Source organism: Malaclemys terrapin, chromosome 2 (assembly GCF_027887155.1).
Source record: "Malaclemys terrapin pileata isolate rMalTer1 chromosome 2, rMalTer1.hap1, whole genome shotgun sequence".
Lineage (NCBI taxonomy): Eukaryota > Metazoa > Chordata > Testudines > Emydidae > Malaclemys > Malaclemys terrapin.
Window position 1 is genome coordinate 60,578,085 of NC_071506.1, and position 21,460 is coordinate 60,599,544.

Below are 21,460 nucleotides of genomic sequence, written 5' to 3' on the forward strand. Positions count from 1 at the left end.
AGAATCTGGACGAAGGGATACAACAACTATAAATGCATTAAATTAGTCTCAGTGATGAACTACAGGCAGTAAAGTCCACTTGCACTGGTCATATGCCAACACTTATGTTTTCTGGATTGCTTCCTCAACCTTCCTGTGTAGCAGCTCCAATTAATTTAGGCAAAAATTTTCAAAATTTGGGTGTCTAAGGACAAGCTCATAAATATGGATTTAAAGTTTTGGCCATAGTGCCTTGAGCTGCTTCTGACAGATCTTATGATAAAGCCTATCCCACTTCCTTTGCTTCAACCACTTGTAGGGAGTCCAATTTTGCTTCAGCAGGCAGTCAGGCTTCTGTAAACATCGACCAGAGGGTTGTTATCCCCTTTTTGACTCCATTAACATACATCCAGTCACATAATTTGGAGAGGCAGGATAGTCTAGCGTAATGAATATGGGAGTGGGAGTCAGATCATCGTAAACTCCAATTCTGGTTGGGTTACTGTGTGTGTGTGTGTGTGTGTGTGTGTTTGGACAAGTCACTTTACTACTTTGTCTCCAGTTCCCATCTTTAAAATCATAGAAATGTAGGGCTGGAAGATAAGTCAGGTCATCTAGTTTAGTGCTGAGGCAGAACCAGGTATACCTCCTAGACCATTGAGAATACTGACATATTTAAGGAGGGTGTTGCAATATTTGTAAAGAGCTCTATAAAAGTATACACCAAAATTTCATAACCAACAGGGTAAGAGATCTAGAAAATGGAACGTCTCCAGAACAAAAAGCTAATAGGATATGCAGCATCAAATCTAAGCAGACTCTTCAAATTTAATATCCCTAATTCTGCAGAAGTCAATGGAACAGTTAATACTGCCAAATTCCAACAGTGACAAGGGGTGAGGTAATATATTTGAGAAAGCTTGTCTCTCTATCCAATAGAAGTTGGCCCAAAAGATATTACCTCACCCACCTTGTAACTCTAATATCCTGGGACCCGATACAGCTATAACAAAATTCCAAGAATGTAACATAGTTAAGTAGAACAGATTTGAAGGCAAACCAAGAAGAGCATTAAGAAACTTACAGCAACACAATACTGTGGGCCCAATTCACCCATACCCAACCCTTTGGGTAGTCACACCAGGACAAAGTATTACCAAACTCAGAATGATAGTGTTTTACACCCACTCTGCACTGATCCAAATGTCTACAGGGAAATGGTGACTCAACAGTCTTTCCTCAGAGAATAAGGTCACAATAGATGTCTTAAAAAAAAAAAAAAAAATCTAAGGATATAGAAAGCATCAATCTATGCCTACAATACAAGTTGGTGTCACAATTTCTAATGTGGCACGGTTGTGATTTATAGTGAAAGGTGCTTATGGAAGCTAAGCATCAATTAGACACCACACATTAAGGCTACCATCAAGCAGGATATAGCTGAGGTAATTTATACAGCTTTAAAGAGAGTATCAAAGAAATAAAAATAGCAATCCTTTACTGCTGCATACAAATTAAGCTTAAAAAAAAAACAAAAAAAACAAAAAAAAAACACACTGATCTAACAAGTCTTCCATATTGCTTTTTTTTTTTAAAGTAATACAAAAGCCAATTTTGAAAATCACTACAAACATGCAGACACAAAAAGTTAATATAAAAATACTGAAAATATTAAGATTGTAATAAGCCTACAAAAAAAGTTGCAGTTAAAAAGTTAATGGTATTCCTTCTTTAGTTCCAAAAGGGTCTTCAAGAAAATAGTTACAGGGAATTATTTGATCTCCTCTAAATTTGAATTTTCTTGTTTTTATTAACTCCTGTTACAAGCTTTTAAGATGTATTTTATTAAATTATCTCATTTAGAGTAGTAAATAGCAGTCACCTGAAAGATCAGATTAATGTTCTGGTGAGCACTATTTAAAAAAACAAAAACAACACACACACAAAAATCTATGTTTAGGTACTCATGAGACCAGAACAGTTTCATTGGAGTTCTTCTAGTCTATCGGATAAATGGCTTTTTCAGTTTAAATATGAAACATATAAAGTCAGCATAACACAACAAAACCTCTAAATCCAAATTTAGGTATCTCAGTGTATAATCATGTTAAGTGTATCTTCACTGAAAGCTATGAAACACCTGACTGCATGAAAAATGGAGCTAGTGATTTATCTGTGAAATTCCCAGGAGTGTGGTGGTTGTTGGGAGAAGCACAAAGGTCTTGAAACTGCAGACATAGGTAAATAGTGTGTTGTAATAAGTTTAGCAAGCGATAACACAAACCTCAAAAATAGACAAGTGAGTGACAAACCACATTCCATATTGAGTTATGGCATGTTCAGAACCAGAGAATAGAAGGGTATCTTTTGGATGGCGTAGGGAAGAGAATTGACCAGCTTCCCCTAACATCTGTATGAAAATAAATTAAAAAAAACTCTAGTGTCACTGCAGCAAATCTTTAAATACTAATACCTTACAATTTTGTATTCATGAACATAAATTACATTCCCCCAGGAGACCCAAAGTCATATCATGCCATAAAGGGATGGGGGGAGGATGCAAAGTATTTGTTGTTTTAGAAGTAGCCTTAATGGAGTTCAAACACATTAACAGTTGTACTGGAGTCAGTTTCCCCCCATAGTTGCAACTTTTCCACAAAATGAGCAGTTTACAGCCATAAGCAATTTTGTACAAGACACAAAGAAATCTCCTGAAGATAGAGTTTTATATCATCACACAGAAGGTGGCTGCTCCTTTTCCCCATCCCAGGGACTCTGACAGAAGAGAAGTGTACTCAATACCAGGTCCTACTCCCGCCCTCAACACCTTGCAGTAGGGGCTGGGAAATTCATTGCATCTTGTTACAAGGTGAAGAAATGACATTGATCTGCTTAATAGGAAAAAAGTCTAGATAAACTGAAGTATTTTCTGAATAATGTCTCCTTCACTTTAGGAAGGGAGCGCCTCTTCTACCTCCATCCCCCTTAACCCTGGGAGCCCCAAAGCAGCACCTAAACAGAGTACCTGGCTCCAAAACCCTTCTCTCTTGCACCCTGGTCCCAAAGCTGTATCAAAGACACAGACACCTGACAGCTTGCAAGACAAAGTGCTCAGCTTCCTCTCCCTAGGCATGCCCATCTGGAGAGCTCTGTAAGCAAGTTGTGTACACACACTGGAACTCTTCCAACAACGACTGCAGGAACGAGGAACAGTCCCCTTTCTGATCATCACACAACAGAGTCCTGAGCTGTTAGTGCTCTCTCAGCCAGAGCAGCTCACGCTCCCTATATCACAGGACACTAGAGGACCAGAACGAGAGCCCAATGAAAAGCACCACCCACTCCTACATAGAATCCGGCCCAAGACTCAACAATACTAACCTCAAGATGCAAAAAGTCCCTATCCAGAGTCAGACCTTTCAAGACCTTGGACCAAACCCTAACGAGACAAGACACCGCCCACTGGGGACAGCAGATCAGAAACCGTAGTTAAGAGCCTCCGCAACAGCAGATGTGTCTGTGACCACAGGCAAACCAGACAGCTGACTGGCGCTCAACGCGCACCACCGCACCCGCAAACGAGAGCGTGAAGCCAGTGCAAACCCAGCGCGGGAGGAGCGCCCCGGCCGGCACCACGGAACCCAACACACCTGCGAGACACACGGACTCGGATTGCGAGCCATGCATCGCCAGCCTGTCCGCCCGCGGAGGAAGCGGAGACGGAGGCGCATTAGTGCTGTTTTAACGAGGAGAAGAAAAACTGGCCACCACAGATCCCCGCCGCTGTCCCCACTCCCGGCTGAACCCCATCCTGTGCAGCATCTGCTGGGACAGGCGCAAGCTGCTGCCAGCCCGTCGGGCCACTACAGCGCTGGGCGGGGATGGAGTTAACGCCCTCTCCGCCCCTGGGCGGCGGCACGATGGGCGACCGGGCGCAACAGCGTCGAGGCCAGGCCAGGGCTTCCCCACGCACCTGGCTCCCCCGCGGGGCCCGGCCCTCGGGGAGGCAGCGCAGCACCCAGCAGCCCGCCGCTTTCCCGGCCCACATACCGCGAGCCCGCCAATCCGGGCCCGCGGCGCCAGGTGGCCCCGCCAGGTGGAGGGCGGGGTGGCGCCGCGCCGGCAGAGCTGTGGGGGAAGAGAAGGGACGCCCAGCCGCCCTCTGCAGGGCACAGAGCGCAGGCTTGGCTCGGCTAGGACTGGGAGCTGCCCGCTCCCCAGTGTGCTGGGCAGACCTACCCCACCCACAGCCTGCCCAGCCCAGCCCCTTAGAGCTCTTCCCGTCTGCTTCCCCAGCAGGCACCCCCCTCCGCCAGCCCAGCAGTGTAGCATTTTTCCTCCACCTCGAGGCATGGGCCCCGGGCCTACTCCATCCCCGTGACTCGTTTCCCCTGGGGCATTACTTTCCCTTATAGTGCCAGCTGTAGCGAAAGGCTCTCCCCGCAGGCGTCTTCTCGCTTTTACCTTGCAGCGCACACTGCTCCCCGCTTATACCAGCCAGGCCAGGACTAGCGCAGCTCTTTGAACGCTATGCTACAAGTTGTTCTAGCTCCAGAGCAGGTGGCTTAGGAGCAGCACGAGCAGGGCCTTCCCACAACGTTGTGGAGCAAAGGGAGAAAAGCTCTGCTAGGAAACGGTACTCGTTAGGAGAGCTTGGCAGAATAGGAACACTAGTGTAGGCCAATGTTGCATTCACGCATAAAAGCAGGAAACTATAAACGTAGGTCCTGTAGCTATAGGGAAAAGAGATGGGACAAGCCTACAACAGGGGTTGGTAACCTTTCAGAAGTGGTGTGCCAGTCTTCATTTATTCACTCTAATTTAAGGTTTCACAGGCCAGTAATACATTTTAATGTTTTTAGAAGGTGTCTTTGTATAAGTCTATAATATATAACTAAACTATTTTTATATGTAAAATAAACAAACATTTAAAAAAAAACTTAAGAAGCTTCATTTAAAATTAAATTAAAATGCAGAGGCCCCTGGACTGGTGGCCAGGACGCAGGCAGTGTGAGTGCCACTGAAAATCAGCTCACATGCTGCCTTTGGCACGTGTGCCATAGATTGCCTACCCCCTGGCCTGTAGACTAAACTGACACTCTCATTTTACTAAGTGATAATCCTCATAAAGCAGAGGTTAGGCAAAAAATTAATTATTTAGAATGCCAAGACAACTAGGTTAAAAATAGGGATGGAAAACTACTTTTTTCAGTTTAACCCGTTGCAGGCTTTTGTATACGAACCCACATTTAGCTACACAAGTGTGTGACTTACCATCTAGGATAGCAGGTAGGGTAATCATCCATCCTATCAATTACTTTAAATGAAAGTCGTCTGTAACAGCAGAAATAAAGAACTAATGCAGGAAGATCAGAGAGTTTTGTGCAAATCTGGCACCAGTTTAGGGCAAGATGTTTCCTGTCCTTTACATCTTCCTTGCCAAACAAGCAGCTGTGTGGCTGTAGACAATGTGCTCAGACCCTATTTTTATACCTCCCAAATTAAGGGTCAGGTTCCAATACCCTACTCAAAATTAGTTGCACTTTACTTCATAAATTGTCCTACTCAACTCAAGGTGTCACTCATAAATAAGGATATTAGAATGCAGAATCTGGGCCAAAAGGTAGGTCTGCTTTGAAATCAGAGTCAATGCAGACCTTTACTTTAGCAATGCTATTATTCTGATTTATTCGGTTTGCTAGATCTAGACATGCAGGTGAGCATGAAGTTAATAGACAGCAGGCTAAAACCAGTGGAAAAAAATTACAATTTCTATAATGGGTATAAGAATTAGGAAGGGACTGAGCCATGCCTGTAGTCAACGTAAGTGAATGAGGCCTTGTCTCCATGAGAAAGTTGTAGGGATTGTTACTAATTTAACTACATTGATTATTGACTTAAGCCACAAACTGAAATATAGTTTCTAAGCCAATTTAGTTAAAGTAGGTACAGTTGTATTGTCAAAGCTTAAGAGGCAAATACCCTTTCCAACAGTAAATATTAATATGAATGATTGAAGGGACACCAGGGACCCAGACCTAACTAAGCTTTGTGTAGCTCTAATGGGTCTCTCCCCAAAAATACTTGATCCAATAAAAGATTTCTCTCACCCACCTTGTCCGTCTAAAGGGATACTGATGAGGAAACTAACCCTAGATTGTTAAATAAATTAGATGTTACCTTTATAAATTATAAAAAGAGTATACTCTTTACATTATACCTGGCTTGGATGTGAAAATGATCTAGTCGGTTTCACTTTCTGTTTAGTGTGTGTGACAGAATGATGCAATATCTGAGTTCCAGAAACACTTCAGGGAAATATTTAAATGCCAGTCAAAACTGTTTCCGTCAGAACTTAGAAAGGCTCAGAAATGTTTCTGTTGACCGATTTTGTTTTTGTTTTTTTTAAATCCCTTGTTTTTAACCCAACTTTATTTAACCTGACTAGACATGATATTTCTTTAACTGGAGTCAGTACAGTCTTATCATTGAGTACATAGCAAATACGTCAATTTGTGAGATCCTGTTTTTGAATCTGGCTGTTGACAGTATTTCACTAAGCTGTCATTCATTGACAGTCATCCAAAAATCATCCAAAACATAGACACAGTCTGGCATTGTTGAAATACAAAACGTTAATCAAAACACTGAAGTAAATGCATGCACACAAAAGCTACAAATCAACTCACTAGATCACAGTTTCTCTGCTTTCTGTGCCCTTTGTTAGAAATAGTGTAGTAAACAGTTATGGAACAACTTTTTTTTCCCCTTCCTCTTTTCAGTGTTTATTTTAAAGTGGATATTACTGTGTATCTTGACTCTATTCCTTAGAAACAGTTTGCTTTTCATTTATTCTGAACTGGAAAGGTTTTTGTTCCATGTCACATGTTCATAAAGAATACTTACGCAAACTGTGCTATCATTGGTTTCAGAGTAGCAGCCGTGTTGGTCTGTATCTGCAAAAAGAACAGGAGTACTTGTGGCACCTTAGAGACTAACAAAAATTTATTTATTTAACAAATTTGTTAGTCTCTAAGGTGCCACAAGTACTCCAGAATTAGAATGATAGCATAAAAAGAACCGAAGTTCCTTTGCCAGAAAGGACTGCTGACTTTAAGTCAGTTAAAATAACTTGTTACACCTTTGAGATTGCCAACCAATTTAGTTGGGTTAGACAGAGTTATGTGACATAAAATAGTTCAGTAGCACTGCTCTTCTAGTTAGTCAGTAGTTTTTGGAGTTTATCATTACTGGGTAGCAAAAAACAGGGTCATGGGACTGAGCTGCAGCACAGGGGCCTCATCTCAGGGAAGGCTGGTACTACAACACAATTGGTCTGGGGAGGGGCAGAAAAAACACTGGGTTGAACAGGATTGGAAACTACTTGCTCCCCCAACTGCAGGGATGAAAAAAACAGGCTCTAACCTCTCTTTCAAGATATATATATATATATATATAAATAAAATCAAAAATGCATAGTCTACAGAGGACTGTTGTGCCAGCCTGAGTGACCACGGTTAATGGCGTCACACCAGGCATTGTGTAGTGAAGTTCTCACATCTGGCTTAATCCTGAAAAGCCACAAATCTGCAGGGCAGCCCCATAGGAAGTGCCACATTGAATCAGGGCACATGCACCCCTTTACACATCAATGGAGAATTTGAGAACAGTGTGCTGGAGTGTGTCCCCCATCCTGGCAACATGGCTGAAGAGCATACATTCAAAAACGGTGTTGCATATCGAAGTTGACCAATCTATCAGTATCACAGTGGACCACTGGAATGGAATAAGGTTACTCCTTCCATGGTAATTTGATCACTTTGTGGCAGATGGGCCTATTGACACCGGTGATGACGATCTTGGGTGAGTTCTTTGACAAAAGCTATCCTGTACTCAGTGCCATTCAGTGTTAACACATTCCATGCGATGACACAGAACAAGCCTGTAAGGTCTGTTTTGGACTTCCAGAAAGTTGGGGTCACCAAGGCTGCATCTTCCCTAAGTGGAGTTTGGGTTGTGCCTGCTGTATGAGTGCTCAGCATGCCACTCCTCTTCCTAATAGCAGGGGCATTAGCCCTGATGCTATTGTCATGGTCTATATGGTGGGTTGCCCCTTCATTTTATTCTGCCTCCTTGGAACTGGGAGGCGAGGGAGAGATGTAGAGGGGTCTTATTTTGGGAGACACCAGCCCCTTTCCCAGGAGCTCTTCTGCCAGATGATGTTGGTTCCTGAAGGCATGAATGACCATAATGAAGATCTAGTTGTTCTTCTGCCGTATGCATTCCACGCATGCACCGTTGTGGCTCATCCACCTTCACTACTGTTGGAGAACGTGGCCCTTATCCACTGGGTCCATTGTTGGTCTTCACTTGTTACCCTAAGTGGGGGCCCTTTTGGACCAAAGGCTCACATTGGCATGGAGAACCACACTCTGAATTAGCGCAGCTTACACCACAACTACTCACTACTCAGATAGGGCAGGATCAATCTTATTTTAAGTAGACCCTTTCTCATTATGCTGAAACTATGCTTATTTGCTAGACAGCTTAGTGTTGGCATTTTGCATGTCTTTACATTTAAATTTGTCCAAAGTGAATTACGTAGAATATTTAGCTATCTATTGTAGGATGCTGTGCAGCAACACTCCTGGGAATTGTACAGTTAATTTTTTTATTTTTAAACTTATGGACATTATTCAACAAGCTTTGAGAGGGAGCACTATGACTTTAGTCTAGTCACGATATTTTATTGTAGATTGCGTAACAGATCAAGACATATGTAAAATTTAACTTGCCTTTTAAATGTGGATTACACATTTCAGCATTCACATTTGTCTTTTGTCCACTGTGACTCACTCAAAGTCTTTGTGTGCTGGATAGATAGATACTCTAATATACACCAACAATGACTGGAGTATATTATCCTAGAAGATTAGGGTTGGAAGGGACCTTAGGAGGTCATCTAGTCCAAGCCCCTGCTCAAAGCAGGGCCAATCCCCAGACAACTTTTTACCCCAGTTCCCTAAATGGCTCCTTCAAGGATTGAACTCACAACCCTGGGTTTAGCAGGCCAATGCTCAAACCACTGAGCTATCCCTGCCTCCACCCATGAACCCTCTACAATATATTAAAAATATTCTATTATGGGATACCGCCCCATTTTCAAGTTTTTGCCTTATTTTACACTTTGCTAGAATGAAAATCAGTACACAAGAAAAAAAATGAAAATACTTCCAGGATATGTCTCCAACCCCAGCAAGAGTGAGAAGTAATTGTTCAAAGTAAATGTGAAGGAAAAACAATGTTTATTGACAGTGTTCTTAAATATGTCCCAAATGGCTGCTGCTATTGGCTGAGCTAAAATCAAAATGAGCAGCAGTGAGGAACTAAAAGACAGCAATATATTTTTAAGAGTATCCTAGAAACAGAAATTTGGGATGCAGAGGATTTAGGACATAATCAACCCCATCTCAATGAAGAATTATTCCCTATATGTTCTCTAATATTTTATGATATTGACAGAAAACCACCACCACAAGAACCACCAAAAAAATCCCACATGTGTAAACTGAGTTTTTTAGTTTATATGGATGCACACTGCTTTTTGGGCTGAATGACCAGAAGTCTCAAAATCATTATCCCATCTGTTAATTACGTTCAATGCTTGGCACAATAGCTTTCCTGTTAACCCTCATCTTCAGTGTAAGTATGTTTTATAGATACATCACATATGGGATACAAAGGGCTTCTAAGTTTCTTTGAATTTTGCAGATGTACCTATCCTACGTTCTGAGTATGTTTCACAATTATTAATTTACCCCACCCCTCAAAAAATCAAGTTACACCTTAAAAGAACAGACTTTCAAAGATCACTCCAGCCCCTTAAACAGCATATTATTCTATCCTTTCCCACACTGACTCAGTCTCCAACCCCAGCTCTTCCCCAGAAAAACCTAGAAAGACAGGGGAGTCTTGTCTTACCAATCAGGGCCCTGATTAACCAAGATGAGAAGCGAGTATTCTGGCCCTCTCGAAATACCCTATTTACCAGCTTCTTTCTGAGTAAGCCAACAAAATAGCAAATGAAATTCAATGTGGATAAATGTCACATAATGCACATTGCAAAAAATAACCCCAACTATACATACAATATGATGGGGGCTAATTTAGCTACAACGAATCAGGAAAAAAATCTTGGAGTCATCATGGATAGTTCTCTGAAGATGTCCATGCAGTGTGCAGAGGCGGTCAAAAAAGCAAACAGGATGTTAAGAATCAATAAAAAGGGGATAGAGAATAAGATGGAGAATATATTATTGCCCTTATATAAATCGATGGTACTCCCACATCTTGAATACTACGTACAGATGTGGTTTCCTCATCTCAAAAAAAGATATACTGGCACTAGAAAAGGTTCAGAGAAAGGCAACTAAAATGATTAGGGGTTTGGAAAGGGTCCCATATGAGGAGAGATTAAAGAGGCTAGGACTTTTCAGCTTGGAAAAGAGGAGACTAAGGGGGGATATGATAGAGGTATATAAAATTATGAATGATGTGGAGAAAGTAGATAAGGAAAAGTTATTTACTTATTCCCATAATACAAGAACTAGGGGCCATCAAATGAAATTAATAGGCAGCACGTTTAAAACAAATAAAAGGAAGTTCTTCTTCACACAGCGCACAGTCAACTTGTGGAACTCCTTACCTGAGGAGGTTGTGAAGGCTAGGACTATAACAGCGTTTAAAAGAGAACTGGATAAATTCATGGAGGTTAAGTCCATTAATGGCTATTAGCAACAATGGGTAAGGAATGGTGTCCCTAGCCTCTGTTTGTCAGAGGGTGGAGATGGATGGCAGGAGAAAGATCACTTGATCATTACATGTTAGGTTCACTCCCTCTGGGGCATCTGGCATTGGCCACTGTCGGTAGACAGGATACTGGGCTAGATGGACCTTTGGTCTGACCCAGTACTGGCCGTTCTTATGTTCTTATTTAGGGCTGACATCTTAAAAACTTTACTTGGAAAGCAGCTGGTAGCCATTATAGTTTATTCAGCATTGTACTAGATCATCTTGGTAACAGGACTAAACAAACAAGGTTGTGCATCCCATGCTAGCTGCAATTTCTGACTTGTTTGAAAGCACATTCCCAGGTAGAGTATAAATGTTGCGTAATCTATCCTCCTGGTGACAAAGGCATGGGTAATCAAGGTGAAGTCTGCATCTGAAGAGAAAGAGCATAACCCTTTTCTCAAATCACAGATAAAAACCCCCACCACTTGGCAACCACTGATACATGGACATCTAAGAACAAGTGGGGAATCCAACAAACCCCCAGGTAGTACAGGAACAAACAAACCCCACAAACTAATGGTGCAAATAGGTCACCAACATTTCTTCTTGAGTGCCTCCTATAAGTCCCCATAGTCTTGTCTGAGTTGGGCTTCAACTGGCTAACCCAAATCTGTGCCCAGTCTATGCATAAGCCACTCCAAATATTAGTAGGATCAGAAAAGATGGAAAACACAAAAGCTCTGTGTTTCACATGCTGAAGGTATCCCAAACTGTGTATGTACACAGTGAAGCAGTTAAAACTCTGCTTGAGAGAAATCTCAAAGTAGATCAATTGCCCAATATTACTCCCTTTGGAAACTCCCCCAAAATAACAGATCAGGGCACTCAGAATAATATTGTTAAGGTGTTAGGACCAGGATGTGGGTGTCTGGCCTAGTGGTCGGAGTGGGAGTTGGGAGCCAGGGAACAGGCCGGGTCTGGATACCCAGAGGTCAGAAGGCAGACAGAGTCAAGAGGCAGACAGAAGCAGGTTACCATGATGTCAGAGTCAGGCAGCAGGAATAGGCAGCACAGAGAGTAGAGTCCTAAGCAGGGGAAAACCCAGTTGCATTGACTACTTCCTGTTCCTCTGCTTGGTTTAAATAGAAGCTGGGAATCAATCAGGATTCCCATAGTTTTGCCAATCAGATCCCAGGACTGGAGTTTCTAGTTCTGGCACTTGGTGGTGGGTCAGAAGAGACTGGCTCTGAAGAGCCCTGTGGACCATGGCCCAAGACCCATTGCCCTCACATAGGGTCTTCAAGTACAGCAATATCGTCCGATGGAGTTGCAAGTCAGAAGCTGTTGATGGGTATAAAAGAATTTACATAAACACCTGTTCTCCGTCCATTTTCCACAGGAGGCACACCTCCACCACCACTAGTGCAGTTTCTGTACCAGACAGATCTATGCTTAAGTTCACTGAAATCAAAGAGCCTTGAGGACTTTGTTTGGAAACGGCCATCTCACAATGCTACACTAAAAGAAGTAGCTTCAAGCCATTTGGAGAGACTGTCTCAGTCAATAAGTTGTTTGAGCCATGGTCTATAACCACTGTTTCTTCAGAACAAGTTGGTAACTTGACATTCCTCAGGAAGGCACCAATTATGCCCCCCAAAACTTCCCTGCTGGTTTTCACTAGCTAGAAAGAACACAGATTAACCCATTAATTGTAGCCCTTATATCCCTCCCTCCCTCCCAGCACCTCGGTAAGTACCACATACTGCAATCAAAGCACAGAAGCTCTGTTTTCATCCCCCTCAGAGGGATAGAACTCAGTGTGAATGAAAATGGTATCATTTCACATAATTTAAAAATTCATCAATACAAGAATGGCTCTGTCACCAGATACAAACATTCTAGATTCCATCAGCCACTTGGAATCGTCTCACTGATTGGGACTTCATCGGTGCTCTGACTCAAGCGAACAAAGGTTTTGTTCCCTCGCTTCCAAGAGCGGACAATCAGAACAGGTTGTTTGCCCTTACAGGAAAAGGGCAAGTGGAGAAAGTAATGGTCAGTCCATGACAAAGACAATTTTCCCCCGTTACCTCCAGTCTCATCCAAAACAAGGTCCAAAATGTGACCAGCTACATAAAAGTCACCTGTCAGTCCCATGGATGTCATGATGGTCACAAGATCTTGAGCAAGCCCACAGGAGGGGTCATACATATAGGAATGAAGACCTCCAAAATTAATCTAGACTGTCCCAATACCACTGCTCAATGATCTTAAGCAGCTACTCTAAAAGTGCAATGAAATGGTCTGTACTCTTTTTTCACATTCCCACACTCACCTATAAAATCAATATAGTAGCAAATCTGATTTTGGCTGGAGCATTGAGTCAATATTGGGCCAGCAGTTTCATCCAGAGAGGTCTGTGTCAAACATGGCAAGTCGAGGGTCCCATTCTAAACCAAATAATAGATGGTAGATACTTTACTAGCCTCTGATCTTGTATTTAACAATGTAAATCAAAGAGCAGAGTCATCATTTGCCACCATCCCAAACTCCTGAGATGAGTTCCTAGAAATGGCCTCTGGACTGCATATAAAAATGCTGCACTCTTTGCTTATGTCTCCTCTCTAGTCATCCTCCTTTTCTCCCCTCCAGTCTCATATCCACCACAGAGGCCAGGGAGCCCAGTCCCCCAAAACCCTTTCCTTGAATCACCACATTCCTCAGCTCAGAGCAGCAATGTTCCACAGTCTCGGTTATCTGAAAATGTCCATTTAAGTGTCACAAATGGCACAAATGGATACGCTAACAGTGGTGCTCAAACTTTTATACTGGTGACCCCTTTCACATAACAAGCCTGAGTGCGACCCCCCCTCCCCTTATATATTAAAAACAAACACTCTTTTATATACTTAACACCATTATGAATGCTGGATGCAAAGCGGGGTTTGGGGTGGAAGCTAACAGCTTGCAACCCCCCACCATGTGAGAACCTCACAACCTCCTGAGGGGTCCCGACCCCCAGTGTGAGAACCCCTGCCTTAACAGGAAGGTTCAGGACAGGCTGCCCACCGACCCATCCACACTTGATCCAAGCCACCTTGCATGACAACCAAGACAACACCACTCTGACCACTCCAATATACCCTGTATAACCCCATGGCTCACTCTCTCCTTTCGCTCCAGTCTCTTGGAGATCTTTAATCCTCTCCTTCCCAATAATAGGTAAATTTACCCCTTGTCAGCCAATCCCACCCTAATCCATCCTCCAGAACCCTCAGTCACCACCTGAAAATAGAGGCGCTGGCTGGGATCTCAGTCTTCCTCTTACTAATACCACCTCCACACACCAAACCCTATTTCTCCCCACAGAACTTCCATATCGTGAAAAGGAGGGAGCATTATATTCCAAACCATTCTCTTACAAGGCCAAGTGATTGTACTTCATACTCTACTTCTTTCCACCTGGCTTTTCACAGAGACAACTTTTCCCAATGGGTACAGGCAATGATCTTTTCAGGAAAAAGAGATGATAAAATCTGCAACCATCTGTTTATATATCGGTGCATACTGAGGCCTGGTCCCCACTAAGTCCCTACTTCGGACTAAGGTACGCAAATTCAGCTACGTTAATAACGTAGCTGAATTCGAAGTACCTTAGTCCAAACTTACCGCGGTCCAGACGCGGCAGGAAGGCTCCCCCCGTCGATGCCGCGTACTCCTCTCGGCGAGCTGGAGTACCGGCGCCGACTGTGAGCACTTCCGGGATCGATCCGGGATCGATTTATCGCGTCTTAACCAGACGCGATAAATCGATCCCAGAACATCGATTGCGTGCCGCCGGACCCTCCGGTAAGTGAAGACAAGGCCTGAGAGACAGGCTCATTGAAAGCAATGGGCTAGACATGGGAAAACCCTAGGGAAAAAAAAACTTATTCCTTCCTTACAAAAGTAAAATGTAAGATTGTGATTACATGCACAAAATATCGCAGACATACCTTATTTGCTTAATATTGGACTAGAGAAAGCTAAGACAGTTTCCTAAAAGGTTACAGTTCTTACAAATGGCATAACAGCCAGTTTACTATTTTATTCAAATTAACATTTGAAAAATAAACTAGACAGAGAAGACAATTTTCTATCAAAAGCATTAACTAGGTCTTGATTTTCATACATTAAAAAGTTAAACAAGAACAATAGCTTATGTGGCTTCCATTTCTCGTTATGTAATTGTTCTAGTTCCTTGATTTTGCATTATTTATGCATAACCTCGGTACATTTTTGTACACTTATTTAGGGAAGCTGTTATAGCTTTTTCATACCTCACATGTTATAACTGAGGAACTTTCCAGTAGTTTGATATGGATGTGAGTTTTTGGCACTAATTGCACATAAGTATGATGTGACTGCAAGACAAAAATATCCCAGATTGTCAGAGAGATATTGGTTAGTCATATTTTGCATTTAAACATATGTACCTTAATGTATTTTCTGACTTAAACACCTGTTTTATTGCAATAATCAAACATTTTTATGATACTGTTTAAGTGTAATTGTCAGTGGGTAGTTTTTTTTTTTTAAACACACACATAGTTTATAGTGTGTGTGAGAGACAGATCAGCAGTCTAGTTTCCATGAATAAAAAAATTAAAAAAAAGTGTTAAGATTAGGTTCTGATATGACCTGTTAAAACAAGGTGTTTACAGTGGATGTTGACACAAGATAACAGAAGCAGTGTTTCACAAAGCTCATTGCCGGTCAATAGCCAGTCTTTCAGTGCATCCTCCTATTTTCATCATCACTGCAATGATACTGGGGCACTTGGTTATATATGGGCATTAGAAACAATGATCCCAGTTCTTCCCTGCCGTGCACCTTACATATTCATTTACACCCAGGTAATCTGAAGGTCAAAGGTGTTTATGGTGACCATACGCCCGTTTTGTCCAGGGCAGTCCCTTTTTTAAGCTCTGTCCCAGCCCTCCCGACTTTTCTGACAAAAAAAACGAGCATTTGTCCCGTTTGCTCTTTGGCAAGAACAAACCAACAAATGCCCAATTTACCAAAAAAAGTCAGGTCCGCCCCCTTGGGGGGGGGGGCACAGAGGAAAATTGGGGGGATGGCAATGCGAGGTGCCAGGCAGTGAGGGGGGGGGGGGGAGGGTAAGCCTCAGTCCCCAGCTCCACTGGGCTCAGCCTCGGCCATTGTGGAGTTGGGGAGGGTCAGCCCCAGCTCTGGGTGGCATGGAGCTCGAGGGGTGGGGCGGTGGGTGTGTGCGTGCGCCAGCCCCAGCAGGGTTGGTGGCTCTGCTGAGTCCTGAGGGCGGGGGAGGGGAGGGCCGTGGCTGGGGCGAGTCCTGGCGCTGTCCCATTTTTGCTTTAGGAATTATGGGCACCCTACCATTGTTGGTAGCATATTATACCTTCTTTGCTCAAGTATAAAGTACTACACAGGGTTCCAGGCAGAAGATAATCAGGCCCAATATATTTTATAAGTGTTAAAATACCTTTTATAGGCTCTACATAGATGGGCAAGTGGTATGTATACACATTGCAAAACAAAATCAGATTTTATGTTCGCTATAAAGAAAAATGCTTGAATAAGCTATACAAAACAGGTTTCAGAGTAACAGCCGTGTTAGTCTGTATCCGCAAAAAGAAGAACAGGAGTACTTGTGGCACCTTAGAGACTAACAAATTTATTAGTCTCTAAGGTGCCACAAGTACTCCTGTTCTTCTTTTTGCCTATACAAAACAAACATTTTTTACAATACACGGAGCCTGATTCACTACACAGGTACAAGGCAGTGCTAATTTACATCTAGACAACATGGGCATAAAAAGCCACTACTGATGCAAGTGAGTTGATATCTTAGTGGAGCTGTGGCCCCTCATTTATACTAGGTCAGTAAACACACACTGTAGTAATTAATTATTACCATGAAATTTGAAGCTGAAAGCCATTATAAACAGAAATGTGCAGCTATGCCAATGTATTACCTTGACTTTGGAATATGATCTACAATTCATTCTCTTAACTGAAAGATTCTCTCTTCTTGGTATTCAGTTTATAAACACACTTTAACTCCGTATGAAGACGATCTGAACACAGCTAGGTCTTCTCAGGTTGAACATATGTATGAAAGAGCTTGTTCAATTAGACTTTGCTGTTAAAGTAAATATTCTGAACAGAAGTTTGAAGTGTTATGAACTTTGCTCCTGAGATCTCAGCTGTATTGTCATTTTAACAGAACTGCAAATCTGGACTGGATAAACACACACCTTTTCATGTTGCTGTTTTATGTTATGCAAGGAAAGCCCACCCAAAAGGACTACCAGGCCTCAGTGCAGAGGAAATGTGTGGTTCTCCCTTCCCTTAGAAGAAAAAAAAACCAACCACCCACTGTGTATATTTTTGAAGTAAATTAACAGATCTTATTGTGCATCATTTGCATAGATTCTGTACCTATCAACAAACTTGTGGTGCACTGGTATCTATAGTACACTCACTACGGGGTGAGAGATCTGGATTTGCTTATCAGTCCAGGTTTCTCCTTCCCTGGGCTACTAAGGTCTTGGAGTGTTGTAGCAGCGTGCTTAGCCTCTGGAAAGAAGGAATTGTTTTGTGGCCACCAGCTAAAGCATAGCTCTACCAAAAAAAGGAATTGTGGAGTCCCAAGTGTATCAATGATCTTAACATCAAATTCGCTCCATTACAAAAGCTCCACCCCCACCCCAAGCTATCACATCTGCAAATTCAGCCTGGAATCTGAGATAGTCACACTGTATTCTGGTATCACTAGCACAAAACACATGTGTAATCATAACTCCATTAGCAATATAGCTGAACTGTCCAAGAGAATCCAGCTCGTTCCCCCATAGCTTAGCAGACTCCATGCACCTAATGGAAGTAAACAATAATGATAAAAAAAAAAAATCCACCACTAAAGCAAGCAACTATATGTCTGATGACATAGGGTGGCAGGGAGCTTATCTTTTGAGTAAGGCGGCACCATTTTTAGGTTTTATACTATAAGCATTTTACCAACCATAATTATATAATCTAATGATCAGTGCATATTATCCTCTGTATCCAGTCCATGCAGGATGCAAGTGTACTACCTCTCAGCGTCAGAGCCTGGCTTTTTAACTCAAGTTGTAGAGCCTCATGCATTTAGCTCTGGAAGGTCCTGGGGCAATCACTGGTGCTGGCCGACATGGTGACCATCATAATTACATTTTAAGGAATTTCAGAGACAGGCTTATAAAGGATATCCCCATACAGTCCTCCTAAACCAAAAAAGAGACAGATATGATGCAGGACCTTTGAGACCAGGAGGGGATAAGTGAAAGAAATGAGGTGATCTGATATGGAGATGACAGGCAGTCCCCAATGTATTAAGAGCATATACTAAGATTAAAATTCAGCCTTATCAAAGGTCCTTGGTGATCATATAAACAAGAAAATTGACCTTGGTTTTAACATATTGCTATTTTCCTTTTGTTACATAGCTATATTTTTATTTCTTAATATAAAAAATTAGAATGTTTCCACTGACATTAATTATTGCTCATACCTTATGTATTCCATAGTCTACAAAGTGATAACTTAATAGTTAAACACCACTATGAATTCAATAGCTAAAATTGTTGTTGTTCAATGCTTTATTATGGAATTTTCAGCAAGTGGGACACAAAGAAACACAGTACATGTGGATGTGTTTTAATGGCCCTTGTTTTGACAGACATGTTTGTGTTTCATAATTGACATGCAATTCCAGGAAGCAAAGTAGTGCTCGTATACTTTTTGTTGTTGTTGTTGTTGTTGTTGTTCGAGGGATAGGAATATATTGCAGGTTGCTCCAGTCAACACCACTTGTCCTGTTTCCAAATATTGTATCACAAAACTTCTCTCTCATCTACTTTTAGTTTTGATGTAAATGCATACAAATAATTTTAAAGAGAGACTTAAGATGAATGGATTTTTTTTTTTTAGCAAACTCATTTAATGTTATTATACCTTCCTACAGTCAGTATTCAAGTCAATTTGTCAAATCCCTGAAAAAAAACAAGGAGTCTTAAAGACTAACAGGTTTATTTGGGCATAAGCTTTTTACCCACAAAAACTTATGCCCAAATAAATCTGTTAGTCTTTAAGGTGCCACCAGACTCCTTGTTGTTTTTGTAGATACAGACTAACACGGCTACCCCCTGATACTTGTCAAATCCCTGGTTCATCTCAAGATCTTGCTGCATGCAAATCAGACAAGCTAGTCAGTTTTCCTTCAATAAATAGTGAGAACAAGAATTTTTCTATATTTCAGCTAGAATTTTCTTCAACAAATAGATTAAGATTAAAAGCAATTTTTGTATGTGATAGAGAAATTGTTCTTGTGGGTTCTCCCCCACCCCCCCCCCACCCCACCCCACACACAAACAAAATTTCAGTGCTTCATAACTTCAAAGCAATCTTAGTTGGTGTCAAATTGATCACTGACTTCTCAAAATTTATAATACAAACATTCTAAGAGTTATGAAAATATTTAAACATTTTTGTTCAAAAAGCAAAATAGTATGTCTGATTTACATTAATTTTGCATATTGTATTTTAGATCTTATGAACTGAAAAACTGAACTAGCCATTGTTTGCATTTTATTAATATATCCTTATTGGATTAATTGGACAATATAGGAGCTCTCCAGTAACCTGTGGAATGTCCAGAGAAATACAGGTCATTAACCAAAGACTGTGTAACCTACTGGAAAAGTATATCTGCTTCACATTTAAAATGCTGGGGGTTCAAATCATATTAAAGTAGCACTATTCAAGTGTCTATTTTTTCCTCCATCAATGGGTTTAATTACCACCAGATTTCTAAAGCAACTAACTGGCAATCCAAGACATTTCATGCATAAATATATTAAAAAAAAAAAAAAAAAAAAAAAAAAAAAAACACACACACACAACAACACAAAAACCACACACACAATACTACAAGATCCCTATTAAATAGCCATGTCAGAACAAAATTAGTCTTGTTTAATTTCCCTAGGCCTACATTAGACTACTTTTTCTTAAAATTTCCCACTATTGCATGTCTACACAACATAGTGATCATAATGTAGGGTGTCTCTTTGCACACTAGTGTTCCCATCTTTGCTAACTCCTATAGGAAAGTTGAGGTGGGGTGTCACATTGGACACAGCCAAAGTATTCATAATCCAACAGCTGGAGTTCAGAATTAGGATGGGATGAGCATGACCAAGTTAACTCACAACCATTATAAATTTTCTCTCCTTCTCAGAAGTGTCCTGTCCACCCACACCCAGGTTTGGCCTACACCTAAAATTAAGGTTGACCTAGCTACATCACTCAGGGCTGTGAAAAATTCACCCCAAGAGATGTAGCTAAGCCAACATAAGCCCCAGATAGAAGAATTCTTCCATCGACCTAGTGTCTATCAATTTAGCTACCATCTCTACGCGAGCAGGGGAATCAAACCCCTTTCCATCACAGCATAGCTGTAGCACTTGTAGTGTAGACATACCCTCAGTTCATTCCCTCCTTCTGAATCCTCCCACAATACTTTTCTCTCCCCCCCTCACCACTTTTCCAAACAACCATTTTTTGTGTATTAATGCCAACTTGAGAAGTACCCAGCTTCCTCCAGGTTAAGATAGATGCTATGCATAGCACCTCTTTTAATCTGGGATGGTTTACAGGCATCTTTGAAACTTAAAAAAAAATAATAATTAGGGTCAGAAAGTACAAACTTCCTTTCGGCTCATACAAGAATGGTTCCTTTAATTTTGGGACAAACTAACGCTTAAGTACTGAGAAATAAAGAGGTGCTTGGAATGATGCATAATGCTCACATATAGAAAGACAGTGTGATGATTTGGGGGTCTTGTCTGTAACACTTCTGAACTGTGGATGATTTTATTAAATTGATTCATGAAATTACTGTGTCATGAAAAACTGATGTGGATCCATCAAAAGTTAGCAGGGTTGCGTTACATCTCTACCGTGAGTGAGTGATCAACACTCAACAATAAGTGTATACCTTCCACCAACAGAATTTGGTCCAATAAAAGATATTTCCTAAACTATCTTGTCTCTCTTATTCAAGATAAACACACTTTGGGACAATAGGTTTGCTCTGGTTGGGAGGACATTTCCTCCACTTGTCTGAAAGGAGGATTTGAGAGTAAGGGAAAATTATCAGGAAAACAAAAGAAGCAGATGACCCCAGCAGGAATCTACAAAGGGAACCTGGAAGGGGGAAACTGAAGGGAGAGCCAATTTGTAAGATGAGGCAGGCTGCTGCAGGGGCAGGATAGGCAAGGGGGCAGAGGACCCTGCCTGCTGGAACACAGGTGGTCCCTAAGGTCTCCCAAGGGAAGGGTGAGTGAGTGAGGGACATGGTGTTTAGCATATTTTATTGTTTTGTATGATCTGTATTGTGCTGTACATGATTAAGGATAAAAGAGCATAAAGGGGGGAAGAAGGGGTGGAATGGGGGCGGGGCCTGGGGCAGAGCTAGAGGTCGAGCACCTCCCAGCACATTGGAAAGTCGGCACCTGTGCACTGCCCCAATCTTGAGGTCCCTAGACACACTCTCAGGACACAGACCATCTATCTGGGACCTTTCTCTGAGTGTTGGAACACACCATCCAGCTGCCTAGTCCCT

General features: G+C 41.8%; 1 protein-coding gene across 5 annotated transcripts in view; it reads right to left on the reverse strand.

Moving 5' to 3' along the window:
- The window catches only part of SGK3 (serum/glucocorticoid regulated kinase family member 3), a 79,920-nt gene that overhangs the window by 46,462 nt on the left and 11,998 nt on the right, over positions 1-21,460 (reverse strand). The window contains exon 1 of one of the 5 annotated variants that reach the window (XM_054019302.1): positions 3,953-3,975. The exons of 3 other annotated variants lie outside the window; for them this stretch is intronic. The gene's annotated coding sequence lies outside the window, so the exon portion shown is untranslated. Of the gene's footprint in view, positions 1-3,629; positions 3,740-3,952; positions 3,976-21,460 lie in introns of those variants that run through there. One more of the 5 variants, XM_054019299.1, reaches the window with a different exon arrangement.